The sequence below is a fragment of the Hemitrygon akajei genome, chromosome 20, assembly GCF_048418815.1.
Source record: "Hemitrygon akajei chromosome 20, sHemAka1.3, whole genome shotgun sequence".
Classification (NCBI taxonomy): Eukaryota; Metazoa; Chordata; class Chondrichthyes; order Myliobatiformes; family Dasyatidae; genus Hemitrygon; species Hemitrygon akajei.
Window position 1 is genome coordinate 46,092,584 of NC_133143.1, and position 22,196 is coordinate 46,114,779.

The 22,196-nt window shown below is 38.9% G+C and overlaps 1 protein-coding gene across 5 annotated transcripts in view; it reads right to left on the minus strand.

Annotated features, from left to right (window-relative positions):
* Window positions 1-22,196, minus strand: part of LOC140713763 (cadherin-12-like) — a 421,855-nt gene that overhangs the window by 70,685 nt on the left and 328,974 nt on the right. For 2 of the 5 annotated variants that reach the window (XM_073024267.1, XM_073024266.1), the window contains exon 1: window positions 5,905-6,106. The exons of the other annotated variants lie outside the window; for them this stretch is intronic. The gene's annotated coding sequence lies outside the window, so the exon portion shown is untranslated. Of the gene's footprint in view, window positions 1-5,904; window positions 6,107-22,196 lie in introns of those variants that run through there. 5 annotated transcript variants of the gene reach the window in all.

The window sequence follows — 22,196 nt, forward strand, 5'->3', positions numbered from 1 at the left end:
GGCAGATTGAAATGGACGATAAATGTTTCCTTTAACGGCAATGACAACATCTCAGGAATGAATAAATAATTACAATATTGCCAAACTGAACTGTATTTCTATATCTGTTATATCGCTATGAATCCTTTCAAATTCTGTTCATGAATCTTACAGTTACATTTATGTACTTCTAGAACATAATTTCCTTGTATAGTATATAACTTCCTTGATATTCAAGTACATCCTTGAGTTGATGTTAGCTGAGATTCTGGGTCTTCGGGAATGCTGAAGAGATTAATTATTATTATCCATGCACAGTTAACTTTTTCAAATGTAGTTAATCTCAGTTTTGCCTGTTATTATTCCTTATATTTCAAGCATGCACTTAAATTTAAACAGATGTTATAGACTTAAAAGAAACATTCTTTTTTTTCCCTATGGTTTATACTGTAAATGAAGAAACAATGCTGTTGCATGAATGAAATTGCCGGAGAGAGTTACTGGTAGATACATAACGGCTTCTTTATTTGACAAAACAAGGTAAAGCAGGCATCATGTAGAGATGCTTTTGGTGGAAAGGTCTGCAGGCCCAATGTGGGGCACGATATTTATGTGCTAAACACAAAGGACAATTCCATATTTACAAAGTACTGCATGGACAATGCTTTCTTTTGAAACTACATACAAACTTCACTCACACAAAATGCTGGTGGAACACAGCAGGCCAGGCAGCATCTATAAGGAGAAGCACTGTCGACGTTTTGGGCCGAGACCCAAGGGTCTCGTCACAGTGACAGTGCTTCTCCTTATAGATGCTGCCTGCTTCTCCTAAACGTCGACAGTGCTTCTCCTTATAGATGCTGCCTGGCCTGCTGTGTTCCACCAGCATTTTGTGTGTGTTGTTGTTTGAATTTACAGCATCTGCAGATTTCCTCGTGTTTACAAATGTCACACCTTCTGATTTGCATCCATCCCACAGACACCAGCATTGTCTGGACTGGGATTCACAGTTTTTAGGAATCCATTGTTCCAAATTAAATCCACAATACCTTATCAAGGAACAGAAGAATGGTTACCAAAGCCATTTGCTAAATTTAAATAACCTAAACCCAAAATTCACTCTAACAAATGCTATTTTATTTTCAAAAGGCAGGCTTCACACTTCAGTAACTTAAAGAAACTCCAGCAAAACAGGTTTTTCATAATTCATTGTCACATAAGTAGCAGATAAGTTTCAGAATCTGACACTCATACTTGTTCCATCACTAATTAAATTACGGCTGATCTTTTGGCAAACATCACCTCCCTGTAATAGCCATATAGACTTTAATTTTCTTAATACCCAAAATAATTATTGATCTCCATGCTGAATTAAATCATTGATTGAATTCCATATCTATCTGGAGTACAGAACATTAATATTCACTATCCTCTAGATCGGAGCTTTCCAACCTTTTTTATGCCATGAACCAATACCATTAAGCAAAGGGTCCCTGGACCCCAGGTTGGGGACCCCTACTCTAGGTGAATAGGTTTTCTCTCTGTCCTGAATGGATGGTTCCTTATCTTGAGAGCACCAAAATACTATAAGACCATAAGATATCGGAGCAGAATTAGGCCATTTGTCCCATTGTGTTCTCTCTGCCATTTTATCATGGCTGATCCAATTTTCCTCTCAGCTCCAATCTCTTGTCTTCTCCCCGTATCCCTTCATGCACTGACCAATCAAACATTTATCAGCCTCTACATAAACTTAGCCTTTGAATTCCACAAGTAATTCCACTGATCACAATTCTTGATTCCACACAGCTCAGTAAAAGGAAATGTTATCCTTAAATCCCTTTAAAGATATTGTACATTTCAGAGAAATCAATTTTCTAAATTTTCTCATTTCAATATAATTTTATTATTGAAGTACATGCACAATATGTCACCATATTTCCACCCATTAGGATACATTTTTTTGCAGGCATTCACAATAAAACAAAGAAATGGTGGTTGTTTTGGCACCGTTGAACCTGATTTTCAATCTCCTTTGTATATGCTGATTTTTCACCATGTTAAATTTGGCCAGCAACAGCGGAGTCATTAGCAAACTTAAATATGGCATTGTGATGGATATTCACTGTCAAGCTCTGCTCTCTAAGTACAGCAGCTAACACTTCTGAAGATCAAAGTATTGTTCTTGACTATGTTCAAAGTAAATTTTATTATCAAACTACATATTTGTCACCATACACAACCACGATTCATTTTCTTGTGTACATACTCAGCAAATCTGTAGACCAGTAACTATAACAGAATCAATGAAAGATCAACTAGAGTGCAGAAGACAATGAAATGTGCAAATGCAAATATAAATAAATAGTAATAAATAGTGGGAACATGAGATAACAAGATAAAGAGTCCTTAAAGTGAGATCATTGTTGTGGGAACATGTCAGTGGATGGGCAAATGAGTGTAGTTTCCCCTTTGTTCAAGGGCCTGATATTTATGAGTAGTAATTGCTCCTGAACAAGGTGGAGTGAGTCCTGAGGCTTTAGTACCTTCTACCAGATGTACTGAGCTGAATTCACTACTTTTTATAGGATTTGCCATTCTAAGGCATTGGTGTTTCCATACCAGGCAATGATGCAGCCAGTCAATACACTCTCCACTACACATCTACAGAAGCTTGTCAAAGTTTTAGATGTCGTGCCGAATTCCTGCAGACTTGAAAGGAAGTTCAAATGCTGCCATGCTTTCTCCATGTTTGCACTTACATACTGGATCCAGGACAGATCCTCTGAAATAGTAACACTCAGAAGTTTATAGTTGCTAACCCTCTCCACCTCTGATCCTCTGATAAGAACTGGCTCATGGAGGTCTGGTTTCCCTCTCCAGAAATCTACAGTCATTTCCTTGGTCTTGCTGACATTGAGTGAGAAGTTGTGATGACACCACTGAGCCACATTTACAATCTTCTTCATGTATGCTTATTCAAAACCACACTTGATTCAGCCCACAACAATGGTGCCTTCAACAAACCTGAATATGGTACTGGAGCTGTGCTTAGCCACATGTTAAACTTCCACCCAATATTCTTTGTTTTGCTTCTTGTCATAACCAGGAGCCAGTCTTCAGTTCCTTATGTAAATAAAAAGCAGTAATCATTCTGAAGTTAAAAGGATTGCTTTGCAAACAAGCACTATCTATAAAGCATAAGATGCTGGCCCACAACACCTGAGCTGACTCCTCAAGAGGAGCAGTGTAAGAGAATGGGGTATGTTAATTGTCCTTGTATCAAACCAGACAACACTGGCTATGTTGTTTAGTTCAAGGAAGTTTGCAGACCCAGTTGATACTATCACTTAGCACGTCAAATAGGTAATCTATTAATAGTTGGAAGGTTTGTATGCTCAGAGAATCAGCTTCATGGCATTAATTATGATTATCTGGGAAATTTGTCTCCAGAAGCTTTTAGATCATTTGTGTGAAAAGGTATCTGAAAAATATCACTTGTGATGTACCAACGTGGCAGAAAACAACCTGGATGAACTCAGCAGGTTGGGCAGCATCTGTTGAAATGCGCAGTCAACGTTTCAGGCCGAGACTCTTCGTCCTGACGAAGGGTCTCAGCCCAAAACTTTGACTGCTCATTTCAACGGATGCTGCCCGACCTGCTGTGTTCATCCAGCTTGTTGTATGTGTTGATTTGACCACAGCATCTGCAGTGTACTTTGTGTTTACAAAGTGGCAGAAAACTTTGTAAATGCAGAGAGTAGTCAGGCTTATTAGGAATATTGCAGGAACAACAAAAAGAATGATAAAAAAGACTGGGTGATTAGAATCCATTCCTTTACCTTTGATTTCTGCAACAGTTGTATCATTCGTCTGCAATTTGTTGTTATGTCTTACGAGCTTATACGAATTGTACCAGTGTTTTGGAAATCCTTTGCATTTTAGAAATTGTTTGTAACTTGGAAATCTTTTATAAGGTAGAAATCCTCTATGAGCTCTAAATGTGTTTTAAGAATTTTGTCTACATTTATCACTAAAAAAAAAGAGTGGTGGGGTGGAGATACGTCTCTACCAAAGGAGGAGTAAGGCGTTCCATCCCTCTGCTAGCCTGCAGGTCACCCTTGAGCAAGGTGCAGCACCTGCTTAGCTCCCTGATCAGTGTCATGTGAACCATGGGAGCAGGCAGTGGATGATCGTATGAGCAGCTGGTATATATCACAAGTTCTGGTTATGCAACCACTGATGTCAGGCAGACAATTTCTGAAGAGTATTAATAATGGCTGGGGTCATCTGTCTTGTAAAGACACTGCCCAAAAGAAGACAATGGCAAACAATTTTTGCAGAAAATTTTGCCAACAAATATCACGGTCATGGAAAGACTACAATCATCTATGCTGTATGACACAGCACATAACAAACAATCACTAAAAATAAATGAACTGCATTTAAAATACTTTGTTAGCTGGAAGTATCTGCTTCTTGGAAGTGAGGGAGTATCCACTTCTCAAATAGTGGGTATTGGCAGCTAAACTTGTTGTGAGGGATAAAACAGGGAAGTGAACTATTCCTTAAAGAGTAGATAGCTACTGTATAACCTTTCTTTAGTGAGGTAACCTGCAGCTATCTATGTTGAATAAGGCTTAAGATATTTGTTTGAGTTTGTGGTCATCAAACCCAATACCATCATGGCATTCAAGTTGTACCTAGTCCCACCGTTATAGGAATAAAGTGAGTAGAGCAGGAGTGCACCTGAGCTGATGGTGATTGTAGAGAAGATCTTGTTGGCAATCCATACTGATTGGGGCTACAAGTGAGGAAATTGAGGATCCAATTGCACAGGGAAGAAATGAAGCCTAGAACTTGGAGCTTGGTGATTAGTTTGGAGAGAATTATAGAATTATAATTACAGTTAACGAAGAGCATCCTGATGTATAGATATTCATTGTCCAAATGTTCCAGAGATGAGTGAAGAGCAAATGAAATAGCATCTGCAGTTGACCTGTTGTGAGAGTAGGCAAATTGGACTGGATCCAAACTATGCCTCAGACTGGAGTGTTATGCTTAATGACCAACTTCCCAAAGCACATCGACATAGTAAGATTATAAGAGCAAACACGAGGAAATCTGCAGACGCTGGAAACTTAAACAACACACACAAAATGCTGCTGGAACACAGCAGGCCAGGCAGCATCTATAAGGAGAAGCACTGTCGACGTTTCGAGCCGAGACCCTTCATCAGGACAAATTATAAACTGGTTTTGTTTAATCTCTCACTGTACAGCAACCACCCATCAACCATTCCCTCCCCTTCATCTCAGCAATCAATCTGGTGACTCTTTATTGCATTCTCTTAATCACATGTCTATTCTTCCTTTAGTAAGGAGTCTGATCACGCCCTGGCATAATTTCATTCAAACATCTTTACCTTTGACCTTTATGCTCAATTTCTTCGGTAGTTTTAGCCAATATATCATTTATTTTCCTTGCTAGGCCTGAACATGTGATAAAACACTAGATCACTCTGAAAACCACCATCATTCAATAACATATTAATTCCAAATTTCTATGCTTTCTACAAAAGTGGATAGCCTCATGTATTTCAACATACATTCTATCTGCTTTGAACATGCCAATTCATTTGGACTGTCTACGTACTCTGAACTTTTCCTTTATTCTCCTCAGAATGCACACATCCACCCAATTTTTTACCACCAGAATCAAAATGCCTCCTTGTGCTTCTAGAGCAGAAAAAAAAACATATCTGAAAATTTTCTTCAAAAGGTTCAATAAAAATTGAGACATTACACAACATTTTATTTTACTTTTTTTTCTGTGTTGCACAGAAGCCCAATAAATTGCTAAGGCTAATTATATTCTATGCATTTGTCAAATCCTAATCCCCAGATCTCACACGTAACATGTCACCTCATTAATTTCAGCCAGAACATGAATATCACAGCTTCAATTCTGCTCCAATTGCATACACAGATTGCAGTTATCGTAGTCTCAGATGGTCTCCAGTGTCTGTTGGAAGCTAGCATTCCCTACTGTGATAAGAGGAGAGAAACACAGGAAATGCCAGGAAGATTCAGCTTTCGTACACACAGAAAAGCACTTTGCAACTTGACTAACATCTTCAGCAATGATTTTAAATGGACGAGCAAACAGAACTTTGGAAAGTGATGTGCGCACTGCATGCTTCACATGACCCATTTGGCACAGTCACTGGGATTATTTTTAACTCTTTGGCTTCATTTTAATGATTGATGGACTAGTCTTCATCATCATCTCATAAACTGGGCAACATATTTACATCTCACACAATCATTCTCAGTTTGAGTCCAGAAAGCTGCTTAAAGCAAAATCGCAACAAAGCAACAGATGCTACAGATTTCTCATCTTAAAGCTACACCCAGTGGCCAGATTATTGGGTACCCCCTGTACTTAATAAAGTGGCCACTGAGTGCATACTGTGGCCTTTGACTGCTATAGCTCATCTACATCAAGGCTCAGCGTATTGTGCATTCAGACAGGCTCTAGTAGGGTTTTGCAAATAAAACAAAGTGAGGCATTTTACATTTATGAAAAACTGTAACACATTTTATTGAACTCCAAAACATGAACACAAAAAAGCCTGCTAAAAAACCTTTACATAACCATGTTATCATGTCAAACCAGCCTCTTAAAGTGAAATCCCAACTCAATGTCAGTGGTTGTGCATGATGTACATTTTCACCAATTATGCTACCCTACACTCTTTTGCACACCATTGTTGTAAATCAGGGTCATTTGTTATGGTTGCATTCCTGTCATCTTAAACTAACCTGGCCATTCTCCTCTGACCTCTCTCACTAACAGGGTGTATTTCTCTACTGAGCTGCTGCTTGCTGGATAGTTTTTGTTTATCACACAATTCTCTATAAATTTTGAAACCATTATGCTTGAAAATCCTAGGAGATCAGCAGTTTCTAAGATACTCAAACCACCTGGTCTGGCACCGACTGTTATTCCACTGTCAAAGTCACTTGGATCACATTTCTTCCCTGTTCTGATGTTTAGTGTGTTTAACAACTGAACCTCCAGATCATGTCTACATGCTTTTATGCACTGTGTCACTGCTGCGTAATTGGCTGATTAGATAATTGCAATAATCCGCAGATGTACAGGTGTACCTCATGAGGTGGCCACTGAGTGTATGTTGGAAAGTGTTCACTGGCCAAGTAGTCTTGTTGCCACCATGGCAAATGACATCTGAGGGAGCTGCTGCTGATGGATGCATTCTGACATCCCGGTAATGAGTGACAGTAGGTACCATTGATGGGTTTTAGATCAGGGTAGGGTTCTCACCAGAAGCACAAGCTACATGGCTGAGAAGAATATAATAGAGATCCAGCCATGTAGAACAATCATGTTCTTCTCACTTAAGTTGTTAGACAAGGCACACAACATCCTGCAAAGTGGTTTTCTACTTTGGTTGAGTCTGTGGAAGAGCCTACTTGTAGTTTTGCATGACTGTTTCGATTGGTGCAAACATATCACCTTCTAATTTGGCATATGTGTCAGTTCCAGAAATACTGCTGAATTGCCCTCATGACTGAAGCTGGTGATTCAGGCTAATGGCTTAAAAAGAAATTCTTCCATCATCAGAGTATTCACCCCAATGGGCCCAGTCATAGATGGCATTAAAGAGGGAGGGTGATAGAATTTCAAATACTAGAAGAATCAAAGGAGAATGGGTGAAAAAAGAAATCAGATAGAGGATGAATTATGGTACCAATAGATAGTACAGCTGGCCTTGTGGGCCAAAACAAATGGGAGCCTTGGATAGCTTTGCCATGGCTGCTGGGGAGCACCTCTTGAAGGAGGAAAGGCAATCAATATTCTTTGATTGTGCATTGATAAATTTGGAGAGAATCAGTGGAAAACAAATATTGGCCCTATTCAGCACCTTGATCAGTATCGGAGTTTAATTGTGAATGCTGAGATATCGATTGAGCAGCCAACTGAACATTTTGGATGTTCTTGGAGAAAGAATATGAGGGAAGTGCCCAAGATGCATCAGAACTATTAAGCACAGTTCTTGATCAGAGTCTGAACAGATTACCAAAATCACTGTTATTAACCTCCCCCCTACGTCTTTGGCTGCAAGATGTAGATGTGTCGCCTCCTTCTCTGCACTTTCCCCTTCTTCTGCTCCTGAACCTTCTAGTCTAATGCAGGCTCCTCCAGCTCACCAAAAGCAGATCCTACTGTAACATAAGATAATGTGAGGCTCTAGAGAAGCCACAAAAACAGCCACATTCAGCACCCCTGCACTATGTCGTTCACTAAGCACAATGGATCCCTAGCTTGAGTTGCGACTATTGTACTCAGGCATCAAAAGGTTGCACAAAACTGTTATCAGTTAATTTTATATGGGATGTCATTCATTCTTCAAAAGTCACCATGCTGCAGGATTAAATTTGTGAAGAACTGGTACTGTCTCAAAATGAATGCACTGCCGCAATAATGAGGCTTTTGTGATCATCCACCAGCTATATAAATATATATGCATCAGGCAGTGATCATTCTTATCTTCTGGAGTTTCTGTTGAAGTTCAAGCAGGCTCACAGCAATACATATGCAGCAAATTATGTCCTGTGCTCAGCTAATGATCCACTGAGCTCTGCCAGTGACATCCTGCACTCCATTAGTTACACCCTGCATTTAGTTATTGAGCCCCTGTCATCAAAGTTAAAAATCAAAATCAAAGTACGTAATTTATTATCTAATATAATCAGATTTATATTATGGTGACTGTATGTCACCATATACTCCTTTGAGATTTATTTTCTTGCAGGCATTTACAGGAAAATAATGAAATACAATAGAACTTAATAACTATACATAAACAACCAATGTGCAAGAGAAGACAAACTATACCAATCGATAAAAGAAAAAAAATAATGTTGTCCCTGTCATTAGCAGTTCACATCCAAGGAAAGTCAGCTATAGCTGAAAATGTTTTAAGGACCTGTTTCCCTCCTTGATTGATGAGGTTAGTGAGGAAAATCATGTTCAGCTCCACTGGAATATTGTTTATACATTGCCACAACTATGTCCCCTGGCTTGTATCACAATTAGTTACCTTGGTCACCACTTTATACATTGGTGCTGAGTGGATGTAATTCTACTAAGCGCTGGATGGTGAACAAGCCACCGCTGCTCACATGTCCATCTTTCATGGGGCAACTGACAATCTCTAGTGTTTAATTACTCAGGGTCCTGCAATATTTCCTGGGCTTGAAGGTGAAAGGAATTGCCGATTGTAAAGCCTTCAATTTTTATTTAACCTTAAGAGATATAAGAAAGCTTTAAATCAAGTAGCCTATCTTCTTAATATTTTTTCTTGCTGCTCACAAGAAGCACAATTCACCAACTCCTCAAATTAATTGAGCTTTCCTATGGGAATGAAGAAATGCCTTGGATAATTCTCCTGGTCCAGGCATAAAGAGTATGTCCGTTTAATGAGGTAAGAGGATATCTGAAGACAACAGCAAGCCTGAAATTTACAACTCTGAATTTTCAATTGCCTTCCAGCTTAGAAAACCCATGAAGAATTATTTCTCTTTGAATTGGGTATCCTTGTGCTAACTGCACTGCTGTAACATCAGACTACAAACTATTCTGTATTAAGGAGATAGATTAACTTCATATTTCTGTGACTAAACGACTGCACAAGATATTTCTATCTCACTGCTCCTGACAAACATGATGCATCATAGCAAAAGCTGCTCTGCAGTGGCTGGAACAGGGAAGCTCAGGGACAATAAACTTTATATGAGCAGATTATCTCTGGTGAAATTAGAAGCTTTATGATTCCCAGGACATTAACTTTGGCTGATGAGTTGAAAATATTTTATATTGTTATAAGCAACCAAGGGATAAACCAATGGCTTTAAACTCACATAGAATTGATAAACAGTCTGGTTTATCTTCTGCGAATTCCTCCTCATACATAATTTGTTATCCACCAAAGAAAGGATACGTCAAATTTTATTACAGAAGGGTTGTAGTATAAGGGCAAAGAAGTCTTTCAGCTCATGAAAGGTTTTAGTATGAGGACACATGCTGTACAATTTGTGGTTTTCACCTTCCAGTCTTGGGAAAGATATGGTTGCCTTTGGAAGGGTGCAGCAAAAGTTCACTAGACTGATGCCTGGGACAGTGGCTAGACTAACTGCCCTTGGAGGAAAGCGAGAGGAGACAGGAATTTGGAGGCATGCAAAATAATCTCAGTTTTAAGGACTTCACAAGGTAGAATAATATCATCCGTGGTTCCCTATGGAGAACAAGCAACATGCTGTCTGCATCTAGGGAGAAGAGCAACCCAGTAAAGTGAATATGCTGTGGGACACAACTTGCAGAATTAATTGGCACCTTTTTCTCTTTCTTTCTCACCATAATCCCACAGGAAAAGTCAACAGGAAAGGGACAAACTGAAGGCATAACTGTCATCCTTCAATATAGTTTCACACTATAATTGTCTCAGTTGCATTTTCTAATCAATAAAATGTCCCAGGACTGAAATTAACACACATCTTCATGAGCCATATGGATAACGCACCAAAGTGTTGCACTGAACTCAGGAATATTCAGCCTTTGAAATTAAGGTTCAAGGGTTCATTTATTATCAAAGTATACAACTTCGAATTTTTTCTTCTCCAGATAGCCATGAAACCAAGAAAGAAAAGTTTAGCAGCACAATCATCGACCACCAAATTTCTCCTTCCCGCCAATAATAAAAAACGAAAATGGAACAGGCACATTGACCCCTAAATCCACCTCCCCTGCACATGAAAAATTAGAAACATAGGGCGGAAAACATAATAGAAAAAACATGAGACTGAAAAAAAGTCCACAGTCCAAGTCCACATCTATATGTGCAGAAAATCAGGGCAACATTCTCCCTGTCCGTAGCAGAGCGATCTTACTAGTGAAAAGAAGGCACGCAGCCAACGTTTCAAGCTCCCTCGTCACTTTAATCGGTGAACAATGAAAGCTTTAAACAGTGAAATGGAGTTGAACATCAGCTCACAGTCTTCCTACCATGAGGTTCCTGCTCTCTGCCTCTGCCTTTCAGAATCCTCTCAGAGATCACAGAGCACTGAATCACATTCAAGATGGAAAACAAATGTAAAAGACATTAAAGTATTGAAGTATATGGTTTTGTAATCTATCGAGAAAATGTCGACCAAAGGACCATTGCACGCAGGTGCCGTCTTGACTGGAAGTAATTATTTATAATTACCAATAATATATTTCAAGCCGATAATGCATTTGAAATATTAACACATAATATTGTTGCAGCAACGCCCTTAGTTCTCACATCACCAGGTTCAGGAACAGTTGGTGTCCTTCAACCTCAGGCTCCTGAAACAGCATGAGTAATTTCACTCACCTCAACACACTGAACACCACCTATGCACTCACCTTCAAGGGTTCTACAACTCATGTCCTCGGTGTTATTTATTTATTTATTTGTTTGTTTGTTTGTTTGTTTATTACTTTTAACTTTACTCAGCTCAAGTTGGTAAAACCTGATGTATGGGCATAGCCAAACACACTCATTTCTCAATTGCTAGGAACTTCCAGACTATTCTAGTGGTGTTTAGTATTGTGGCTTTCTGGAGATTTATACAAATATTGCTGTGTAGGCCTAATTGTTTATTGCTATTGTGTGGTGACTTTGGGATGATACCCAGTGTAGCTTTTACTGTTGGTACAATGCATACCCTGTTCATGTTCCATAGTCTTTCAATTTCCTCTTTTAATTCCGTATATTTCTAGTATTTTTCACTTATTGATTTCTGTACATTATTAGTGTTTGGAATGGCTATATCTGTTAAGTAAGTTGTTCTTGCTTGTTTATACTCTAATATTACATCCAGATGGTTATTATGGATTGTCCTATTTGTAATAATGGATCAGTTGTAATATAATTTGTAGCACTCCAACTCTAAAACTGGATTAGGCTTGTATTTATAGTAGGGCATGGTGTTTTTTTATGAATTTGTATTTTAAAGCAAGATTTTGGTGAATGATATTTGCCACTTGATTGTGCCTGCTAAGTACTCAGACTGAGTTGAAATTGCTGCAGGAACCTGTAAGAAGTTGGACAGTTTTTGGTTTCTCTTGGGACTTTCTGCATTGGCCTTTTATTATTTTTTAAATTTTTTTGTGTGTAAACCACCTGGTCCTTTATTGCCATAGGGAACCCTCTTTTTTCCAACTCTGAGTCAGACATTTGATCTTCTTTATTGGAATCTAGTCTGCTCAGATTGTGGAGACAGAGGGTTATGTCTTCCATTGGTAAAAGTTTTATTCTATCGTGATTATTGGTAAGTTGTGCTTTCAATTAGTGGTGTGCACTTCTCAGAATTGCACATGCTTGAATGGAGTGCTGTTTTTGTTGATGTCTTATCATTATTTCTATTTTTGTGGTTTTTTGTATTTGCAGTTTGATTTTGTTTGCCTATTGATGCTTGTCAGTCTTTATGTGTAATCTTTTCATTGTATGGTGTTTCTTTGATCTACTGTGAAAGCCTGCAAGGAAATGAATCATAGGGTAGTATATAGTGACATTTTGATAATAAACCTACTTTGAACTTTGAACAAAGGGGTGCCTGTTTTGGTTTTCCAAAATCCTGATCCAATGCCAACTCAGTGTTGCAAACATTCAACTACCGTAGATTCCGTACTACAGAGCGCACCTGATTAAAAGCCGCTGGCTCTAATTTTAGAAAGAAAATCAATTTTGTACTTGTACAGGCCGCACCGGATTTTAGGCCGCACCGGATTTTAGGCCGCACTGGATTTTAGGCCGCACTGGATTTTCGGCCGCAGGTGTCTCACGTTGTAATATGAGATATTTACACAGAAAGATATTACACGTGAGGATTTTTTAACTTTTAATTAAATCCATATGGTAACATAAACAAATACATATTGCAAATGCTTTTTTTCGAACCGTGCCTGTAACGCGGCTACTTTTAAATATACGTTGTGTATACTTTTTTACTGAACAACATTCCAATATCTCCTAACGACTGGTAAAAAATATATATACTGCAGCCTACCAGGAAAAGTTATTGATCGCCTTTAACTTAAAAGCAGCGTTCGCTCAGATCCAATGCCGCTCGCGTAATGTGCTCGCCCCCCTCCTTCCCGTTTATCGCAAACGGCATTTTTCCCACAAGACGCGGCGAAACCGGGTGTGACGTCATAGCATCCCGCGATGTAGTACAGAAAACAAATATAGTTAAAACACTTCTAACTTTAACTAGAAAATGAATTACCAAGCGAAAATATTATAAACTAAATAACTGCCATAAAGGCAGCACAATGCTTTTCTTCGAGTGTTTTCCATGTTGATGAGGGTGAGTACAAATGACTGATTTACAATAATTTAATTGTGAAAGTGCGCTTGATTTATCGTACAATTTCATTGGACCTCTGTGAACTACTCATCAATTTTATTGGTCTACTGTTACGAGGCAAAATGTTTTGGGCGGCATGAAAAAAATCATGCATTAGCCGCACCGTATTAAAGGCCGCAGTGTTCAAAGCTGTTCAAAATGTGGGGAAAAAGTAGCGGCTTATAATCCGACATCTACGGTACTTCCTTGTCTAATTATTGTTTGGTACTAAATTCTCTCCCATCAGTGATTGAAACTTAGACGCTTCCCTGACATAAAATATGGGTCCTTAGTATTAAGACTAAGGTCCCATATTTTATCAGCGGCACTGATGTGGCAATATATCTTTGGTGCCTTAATCTAAATACATAATGCAGATACATTAGGTGGCTCGGTAGTGTACTGGTTAGCACAATACTTTACAGGTTCTTCTCCCTCCTGCCGTCTGGGAAAAGACTCCGAAGCATTTGGGCTCTCATGACCAGACTATGTAACAGTTTCTTCCCCCAAGCTATCAGACTCCTCAATACCCAGAACCTGGACTGACACCTTACTGCCCTATTGTCCTGTTTATTATTTATTGTAATGCCTGCACTGTTTTGTGCACTTTATGCAGTCCTGGGTAGGTCTGTAGTCTAGTGTAGTTTTTCTTCTGTGTTGTTTTTTACGTAGTTCAGTGTGGTTTTTGTACTGTGTCGTGTAACACCATGGTCCTGAAAAACGTTGTCTCATTTTTACTATGTACTGCACATAGCAGTTATGGTCAAAAAGACAATAAAAGTGACTTGACTTGTCTTGAGGTTCAATTCCCACCACTGCCTAGAAGGAGTTATATGTTCTACCTGTGACTGCATGGGCATACTCTGCATGCTCCGGTTTCCTCCCACAGTCGAAAGACTGACCGGTTGGTTGGCCAATTGGTCATCGTAAATTGTTACAAACAAATAAATAGATCGATAAACAAACAAACAAATAAATAAATAAATACCATATTGGGCATAAGCTCCATTTCTCAAATTCACTTCCACTGAAACCGGTGTTCCCTCCAATTTGTAATGACCATAGTGTGCAAAGATCTAGAGCTGTGCAATTTTGATACTTTTCACTCTTGCTCATCTTCACTCTAACAAAACACACATAGCAGGCCTGCAGTGTGTAATGAAGGATTTTCTCACTTGAGCTTTTGCACACAGTCCATATATGAGTTGCTTGCTAAATGACTCTTTACAAAGTCAAGTTTCCAAAAATCACTTCACTTCTTTCCACTTGGAAATTCTTCAGCAACTTTTGCATTACGACAATACATGCAATAACACCATTTTCTGTATTGTACATAAATATTTCTCGTAGCTGCACATTCCTGACTTCATGAGCTTTCAGTGAAGCAGTTTCTACTGTTTGATTAAGCCATTTTGCTTTAAATGAACTAGCAGTTCTTTTGTGCTTCACGCCCTTTGCTTCTTTGGAATTTAAGAGAGTAAACCAATAATTTCTTTGATAAAAACAGTATAAATAAGCCAGTTCTAAAATCTGCAGACAAGTCATCACAAAATCCATGTCGTCAACACTGTCTGCATCAGAAACTGGAAAAGGAAATGTGATTGTGTACGATTGTGAAATATACTTAACATGCCAATGAGGTAGAGGGTGACAAGCTTTTGTGCGCTAGTAGCAAATGACGTGGGTGCACGCACACACCTGAGGGGGAACATTGACCGAAATTACATTGTGCAACACTCAGTTTAAAGTGCGAAGCAATGCTAACTTCAAAGAAAGAATAAGCAAGGAAAAAAAGATCCTGAATGCCCCAAAAGCGCATGTTAACTGCACAGCTCTTACACTAACAGCAGAGGGCTCAGCTGCTCTGCTTTCAAGACCAAGCTCCCCAATTAGATGATTTTTGCGCACCAACAACAACAAAAGAGCAGCGACAACTGTCTGTTACTCTCTATGCGATTCCATTCCATAGAAAATGCATTGTCTCTGTGTACACAACAGACCTTGAAAGTGCATACAATTGAACAATGAGTTATGTAGAATGCTGTCAGAGAGACTGATGGCTCTGAGAGCATGCCCCTGAAAAGGCTTTGCCAGGGCCAACTGATTTATGGTGATTGAACAAGTGAAATTTTGCTTTTATTACATCAGATTCCAGAACCCTTTTTAAGAGAAACATATACATCATGTACTGTAGCTCTGACAATGATGCTGTTTATTGTGCCTGTGCTCTACTTCAGCTCCCCCGCTCCCTACCTGTGTAATTAGACTGGAGGCCCACAGCTGAGCACTAATGTTTTTAGTCAGGCAGCATAACAGAAGATGTCACTTCAGAAATCTTTTAACAATCACTAAAATACAATGTGCAGCATTATCTAGTGATAAAGAATGGCGACAGCACTCTTTAAGATGTCACATTATCAAGTTTTCTGCAGCAATGAGACATTATCTGGGTTGTTTAAAATGACTCTTAATGCACATAGTTATACTGAGGTTTAGTACCATTCTTATGACTGAAAATAAAGAAGTTTAAAAAAATCACTGTTTTATAGCAAAACAATAGGTGGCTATAGGTTTTCACTATAATTATTTATGTGAAAGTCATAATCAGGCAATTCTTTTCCAGGATATTTTCAATGTCTGAGTCTTTTCAAATCTCTGCCTACTCTTCTGCTGTTCATAGCCACTGGGTGGAAGGTTTGGGGAGGAACCTAGAGCTTAGGGCATATTGGTTGAGAGTATGGCTGCCAGTGGTGGAGTGATTACATTTGGGTGAACAAAGGTCATGATTATATTTCATTTATATTGCTAATTGTCATTTAAAGAGAAATGATTGCATGCTACCCAGAGATAATCACAAAATCATTGTTCACACTATATTACCTCCCATTTATATAGCAATGTTAATGCTGCAAAAATTAATTGAGGAGGATTTTTTGATGGATATTCACTTTCCAGGGCTTAAGGAGCTTATTGCTAACTTCAGTTTTCTAGCACTGCAAGGGTCAAAGAGTTGTTTTTGATGAGGTTAAACTTTCAAGCAATATTCCTTGCTCAGCCTCTTGTCATAAACAAGAGAAAAATGAGGTTCTCCTTGGCCCATGATTTAATTTAGAGAAGCAATGGATCCACATTGGCCTAATTAAACATTGTAATTCATCTGGTCTGATGAATGAAACTAAAAAAAACATTACATACAAGCAATCTCAACTGGTAGCAAAGTGGTATAACTGTTAGAAAGCAGTCAGAACTGCTTGAAATGACATAAAGGTGGGGTGACAGAAAGATCTTGAATTCATTCCTCTGCCTTCGGTTTCTGTGCTGGGAAACTCATTCACCTACAACTCTTTCGTATGTTCGTATGTCTTTTTAGTCTGTAAGAACTGTACCTATAGTTGGAAATCTTTTGTAGTTTAGAAATCTGTAATTTGAAAATCTTATCGGTTATAAATCCTCTGAGTTTTAAGTTTATGTTAATAATTACTTGTCTAAATTAAATGAGTATCACTAAAAGTAAACTGTGTTCACTTCTCATGTAAACTGTGTTGTACCTTTTATCTCTTTTTCTCTTTTTCCAGTCCAGTAGAAAGAAGAACTTCAGAGGGCTAATGGCAACTCCTTTGTTTGCATCTTCCACTTCTACCTTTAGTATCTTTATCTTTCCCTTTCAGGAGTCTTTTTGAAGACCCTATCCTGGAGTTACGCATAGGCTTCAGTTCTTTGCGGGAATGGGACCCATTCTTGGGGTTCCACAACTGGCTATTATTCCACATGTCAAGGGTTTGTCCCGAGAGTCTCGATCGTGTTTGGAAGCCTAAGATCTCGGGGCTCTTGAGACGGGAGGATCGAGGGCCGGTGTCACGGCAGGAGACTTGTGTGTCATCGGGGAGGCCGGAACACCTTGCGCTGTGGGCTCGAAGACACAAGGTCTTTTCAATCTTCAGTCATAGGGCTTGAAAAAAGCGATAAAATGGACTTTTAACATTGTAAACAAGCGGGTTGTTGTTAGGTCTGCTGCTCGTTGTGAAAATGGGGGACACTTCCCTCCCCCTTGCCAGGGAGAGAGAGAACCTGTGGTTTTTTGAATATCAGATGAAATGTGAAGCCTTTGGGGCAACTTTGGTCGGTATCTTTGCTAATGCTTAGCACACGCTTGGGCTCGGTGAAGGTACCGATGTGCTTTTTTTTGCTGGTGGGGGAAGGGGAGATTGTTGCTTGCCGTTGCTTGCACGCGGGGGGGGGGGGGGGGGCTTTGGAGTTTCTCACGTTTAACTGTCATTCATTCTTTGGGGCACTTCTCTGGATGTTTGCGAAGAAAAAGCATTTCAGGATGTATGCTGTATACATTTCTTTGACATTAAATTTGACCTTTGAACCTTTAATGAAGGTTTAGGGCCTGAAACGTCGACTGTTTATTGTTTTGCATAGATGCTGCCTGGCCTGCTGAGTTCCTCCAGCATTTTGTGTGTATGACTTTTTTCAGCATCTGCAGACTTCCTCTTGTTTGTAAACTGTGCCTAGCCTGCTTTGTTAGCTGGAAGTATCTCCTTTGTAGGGAGAGGGGAACCCACCACTTAATAGCGATTATTGACAGCTAGACCTCGCCGTGGAGACTAAGCAGTGAAGAAAACTAGACCTTGAAATACCGTTTGCTGCAGTGTAATCTTCCTAAAGTGATGTATTTGTAGATACATATATTGAATAGGGCTTAAAGTCAACTCTTAAGTTTAGAGCTTGTGGACAATGGACTCAATATCAAACACAAAGAAACACAAAGCCACACAGGGGGATATTCATGCAGCAATGAAAATGTGGAGAGATGAGAAGTGCAGGGAGAAACACTCAGAGCTTTGGGCCACTATGGTTGAAGTCATGGCCACAAATGGTGGGTGATTAAATGCGGGGTGAGCAAAGGCAGGAGAAAGAGAATACATATACAGTTGGCCCTCCTTATCCGCGAGTTCCACATGTGCGAATTCAACCAACCGTGAATCGAGAAAATCCAGCACTTGTTGTTCGAGAATGTACAGACTTTTTTTTTCTTGTCATTATTCCCTAAACAATGCAGTATAACAACTATTTTACATAGCATTTACATTGTATTAGGTATTATAAGTAACCTAGAGATGATTTAAAGTATACGGGATGATGTGCGTGGGTTATCGTGGATTGGGATCGAAAAAATTGGAAGTTCTCTTACAAAGTAAGTCGGAATGGGTACATCCAGTATTATTTAGCGTCAGTTAGTCAAACATTTGTCTTAGTATATAGTATATATTTTACCTTTCTATGCATATAAAACACTTAAGAACGTATGTTTTAGCGCAGGGCTCGGGAACGGAAGTTCCCAAGTTTGATCCAGTGACAGATCGCTCCTGAGCGCGCTCTCCATCCTTGTCTGGTTGATGTGGAGGATCAAAAACCCAAAACCCCAAAACCCAATAATTAAACCACTGTGTTGCTTAGTAATAATTGTAGCTTTCATCAGGGCAGGGCCTTTCTCACTTTATCCTTTAAAATTGTTCCGATCGTTGACCGACATAGCCTAACGCTTTTCCAATGACCGATTGCGTTTCACCTCTTTCCGATCGCTTTATTATTTCCACTTTATTTTCAATCGTGATCGTGATTATTTTCGTGAACAGAAACACTGCGGATTCAGATCTCTGCAGCTGGGTCCTAACGTCCACCGCACTGAGACAGGTTCAGTAAGGTCTGGGGTTCCGCTGGGTCCTAGGGTCCACCGCATTGAGAGAGGTTGAATAAGAGACTTGAACCTCCATGTTTTTTGGTATCCGCGAGGGGTCCCAGAACCAATCCCTCGCGGATAAGGAGGGCCGACTGTATCTCAAAATGTAATTGTGCTGGTGGAAATTACAGAGGTGGAGAGGGATTTAAGACCAGAGATATGATTTGTAAACAAAGAGAATTAAACTAAATAAATATTTCCACATGCCAGATTCTTTTTCCATGCTTCAGGCAAGAAAGGCATTATTCTGATGTCCTTGCTTATTATACTTTGATCTTAAATTTACTGGAGAGTGTCCTGTAGATGTATATGCCTAAGTGACTCTGTTTGATAATATGGCTCTGATTCTTTATAGGGTAAGTGCTTTGTCTGTGTTATATGTGTCTCTGCATATGTGTTTGTGTGTGTGTGTACATGCGTATGTGTACGTGTACATGCATGTGTGCATGCACACGTGTGTATGTGCATGCGTATATGCGTGTGTGTGTGTGTGTTTTGAGGATAATAAGGAAAGAATGCAGCACTTACAGAAGGAATTGCCCAAATTCTGGAGAAGCATAGCGGTCTGAGTTAATAGGATGTGAGGATATATTCTGTTAGGAATTGGGAAGACTGAGAAGAACAGTATTCCTGACAAGATGGAGCAAGATTTCTCGGGAGATTTGGATCTGCTTCTCCAACTGAAGCAGCACTATTAAGAAAGAGTTACAAAGCATATCCTCACAAAATTAATGAGCAAGTTAGATTTGAGTTAGAATTTTTAAAAAATGTTAACCTCACATCCAACCTGATCAACGCCTACTGATTTTGGAGAGCTAAAAGTGTACCCTTCGATTTTTCTTACTGAAAGCCTGATTTTCAAAAACATTGTGAAAGCCACATTCCTTTCCACCAATGTAGTTCAGGGAAGTTTTTAAAAAGTGACTATTTTGTTATTGTTCCAACAAATGCTTGCAATTGAAAAGCACCTCCAATGTATCAAAACATCCCAAAGTTTATGCTTGCTGCAGTTTAGGGGATAGTTTACCACTGATTCCCTTAAAGACACATTTGGGCAGATCAATAAATGCTTGGTCAAGAAGATATGTTTTGAAGGACTGCGCTTAAAGAAGTGGGGAATGTAACAAATGAAAATAAAAAAACAAAATTCTTCATTGACCCAGATGTCTGTGTAGGCCAAATCACTGGGCATATTTAAAGCCGAGATTGATAGGTTTTTGATTAGTAAGGGTATCAAAAGCTTTACACCGAGAAGGCAGAAAAATAGTGTTGAGAGAAATAAGAAATCAGTCATGATCGAATTACAGGGCTGACACGATGGGCTGAATGCCCTAATTCTGCTCTTTTGTTTTATGATCTAATAATCTAATTCCAGGGAGAATTTCATAATTTAGTCTCAGACATTTGAGACTTGTGAATATTGATTTCACTCTTCGGTAGTGAAAGCATTTGTACCATAATGTAAACCCCTCCTCTTTGTTAAATTATAATACTCCGATTTCTTATGAAATGCTGTTTATTTCAATAAATCACTGTTGATTTTTTTATATATCAATGTCTGCAATCCACATAGGTTGAACAATACAATATTTTCCACAATTATTGTAGCCCTGAATTTGCCATTGTAGCAAATTTGGCAAGGTGCTGTATGAATATTAGTTCATAATGTACCCAGATTGTTCATGTTACGTTTACACCAAACCTACTGGAAAAAAACTAATTAGATTACACTGCAGCAAACATAAGTATCATCAGCCTTTAAGGCTGGATAGTCTTTAATGTTCTGCTCTTGTTTTCTGTGTTCCAAACGTACTTAAAGCAAAACTACACATAAATAAATGCATATGCACTCAATGGCCACTTTATTAGGTACACCTACCCACCTGCTCGATAATGCAAATATTTACTATGACAGCAACTCAATATATAAAAGCATGCAGACGTGGCCAAGAGTTCCAGTCATAGTTCAGCCCAAACATCAGAACAGGGAAGAAATTTGATTGAAGTGATTTTGACTGTTAGTGGCATATGAGGTGGTTCGAGTATCTCAGAATCTACTGATCTCCTGGGATTTTTTTTGCGTACTAGTCACTAGAGTTTACAGAGGATAGTGAGACAAAAAGAAAACATTCAGTGAGTGGCAACTCTGTGGGCAAAATTGCCTTATTAATGATAATTAATGATAAGATAGGTCAGAGGAGAATGGCTAGAGACCGTTCAAGCTGACAGGAAAGAGACAGTAACTCAAGTAACCATACATTACAACAGTGGTGTGCAGAAGAGCATCTCTGAATGTGCATGTCAAACCATGAAGTGGATTGGCTACAGTAGCAGAAGATGACAAAAATGAGGTACCTAATAAAGTGGTCACTGAGTGTATTTTCTCTTAGGAATGCTCATTTGTGGATAGTATCACATACAAAATGGTGGAACAACACAGCAGATCAAGCAGCATCGATGGAAGGGATTATCAGTCTATGTTTTGGGCCAAGACCCTTTAATGTATTTTTTTGTATTCATTAAATGAAGTGACTTCATCAGGCGCCTGAATAGCTGAAGAAGAATGGGAAAGGATGATACTATGTTAAAACATACATCAGACTTATTGCAAGATTTGGGAAGATTAATTACATTTTATAACATAGGCATACTTACAACACAGAGATCACCACATGTTCCTAACTGCCCTTCCTTTACATTTTGTACAAAAATTGTACGTGGGGTCTGCTAAAAAAAAACCTGCAATATCAGACTGTTGGAATAAATAGTTGGATGCCAAAGTCACTATTGTTTCTTTTCATTCATTTGTTTTCCTTTCAATATAACTCTCAAATTACTCTCTGGTAACATCTACAAACTAAATATAATACATGCATTTTATGCAAAGCAGGCAAAGAAGTTAATTATAATATGGAAGTTCTCAAAATATTACCAGTACAAATTAACCACTTACTTTTGAAAAACTGAAATTTACTTAACTGCTGATCATTTCCTATATCATGTCATATTTGGTG